The 2,135-nt window shown below is 42.7% G+C and overlaps 1 pseudogene; it reads left to right on the top strand.

Annotated features, from left to right (window-relative positions):
- Positions 1–706: 706 nt before the first annotated feature.
- Positions 707–1,581, top strand: LOC103747544 (annotated as a pseudogene).
- The last annotated feature ends 554 nt before the right edge of the window (positions 1,582–2,135 follow it).

The following is a 2,135-nucleotide window of genomic DNA, read 5'->3' as shown; positions in this document are numbered from 1 at the left end:
CACACAGATATACTAACACATATATACAAAGACCCTACACACACATACGTATACATAAACACAGAAATAAAGCACATGAGAGAGAGAGAAGTGGGAGAGAACTGGGGAGATATTCAGTGCTGTGAACATAGTTTCACCATTTTTTATCGATGAAGATATTCACTGTGTTACTTACAGAGAGATAGTCATAGTAATATAAAGTTTTGTGACTTAAAATTGAATTTTTACAAAATTTGTACAGAAAATACAACCACAGAAACTGGGTGCAGTTGTTCTGAGTGCTTTCTGAAGACTGTCCTGTCGCTGGCTACTTGTATATATGTTTGTCCGATGGTGTCTTTGGGGAACACAACTCTGGATTTAATGAAGAATTGATAATATCAGGGACAGCCAGCCATGGTGTTGCAGCACTGGAGAGGTAGAGGCAAGCTGATCAATCACTGTGAGATCACAGCCAGCCTGTTCTACATAATGACTTATGGCATACTTCCAAAGTTCATGTTCAATCAAAGGACAAATTAACTATGTGATCATTGCAAGCAGTGATCCCAGAAGGTGTACATTTATGTGCATACATTACACACCTACCCACCCCACACACACATATGCACAGACATGTATCCACACTCTCACACATACAAGATTTAAAATACATTTCCTCATCCACAGGAACCTTCTGATGCTTTGTTCTTCTCCCTTCCAGGAGATGAGTCTCATCTGCTCTCTATGGCAGAACAGAGTGTCTGTCAAACACTTTGCATGTGCCAAGTTCTCGGAGGTCCATGGAGAGTGCTTCCTGCTGTTCACCCTCATCCTCCTCATGATCTTGGTGTCCCTGATGGGCCATGGGCTCAATACTCTGACCAACCCAGGCCTCCACACCCCCATGTACTTCTTTCTGGCCAACTTGTCTCTCCTGGGGATTGGCTACACGTGCTTGGTCATACCCAAGATGCTACAGAGCCTTGTGATCCAAGCCAGAATGATCTCTCAGGAGGGCTGTACTACACAAATGTTTTTCTTCTCAATCTTAGGCCTCAATGAGTGCTGCCTCCTCACAGCCATGGCTTTTCACTGCTACATGGCCATATCCTCCCCACTGCACTATATGAAAAGAATGGGTCATGGGGTGTGTGCCCAACTGGCCATGGTGTCTTGGGTAATGGGATACATAGGCTTGATACAGACCAATTTCGTTTTCTCCCTGGACTTCTGTGGGCCCCGTGATATAGACCACTTCTTCTCCTATAATGAGGCTGCAGTGTTTATGGCTGCAGCCGTCTCCATTTCCAGTCCCTTTTTACTGATCATTCTTTCCTACGGCAGAATTCTAGCTGCAGTGATGGTGATGCCCTCCCCTGTCAGGTACTTGTAGCAACACTCTTCAATGGCTTGTGATCTGTCACCTACTTGAGGCCCAAGTCCAGCTACTCACCAGGAATGGATAACCTCCTTGCCCTCTTATACACAGTGGTGACATCTATGGTAAACCACATTATCAAAACTTTATGGAACAGGGAAGTCAAGGCATCACTTTGGAGAACTCTGGGTGGGAGAAAGATTCTGACAATGGGTAGATAACAGTACCACAAAGTTCCATTGTTTCTAAGGGTGCACAGACTGCCAGAGTGAAAAAAATCTCTCTCTCTCTCTCTCTCCCTCTCTCTCTCTCTCTCTCTCTCTCTCTCTCTCTCTCTGCTCTCTCTTGACTGTCCTTTAAGGAACCACTTTAATAATGATCACTGTGATTTAGGATTCATCTCTGAACTCAACACTATTTTCTAGCTGCAAATTCTGAAGAATATTTACTACTAAAGAACTTTAGTAGCTGAGCTTAACCCTAAATACTTTAGTCTAGAATGAGGTTTAAATCACCTGGCTATATATTGGAAGTCCTGAACTTTTCCCCTGCATGGGCTCAGTTGTTGTCCAGACCCTGATATATGTCTGTATAATGTCTGCCCTCCATACAGATAGTCATGCATGACCCATTAATTTCTTAATAATTCTAGGAAGCAGGTCATTCTCTTTGATAAAAAGGTTTTAAAATTCTTCAGATGTAATTATTGGCATATAACTCAGAGTTAAATAACTCTTGTGAATTGTGCAGACTTAAAATGTGTAAACATTCCAAT

This window comes from Nannospalax galili, unplaced genomic scaffold (genome assembly GCF_000622305.1).
Source record: "Nannospalax galili isolate Female #2095 unplaced genomic scaffold, S.galili_v1.0 scaffold23705, whole genome shotgun sequence".
In the NCBI taxonomy this organism is placed as follows: Eukaryota; Metazoa; Chordata; class Mammalia; order Rodentia; family Spalacidae; genus Nannospalax; species Nannospalax galili.
Note: the sequence above shows the minus strand (reverse complement) of the source record. Positions and strands in the feature narration are given on the sequence as shown.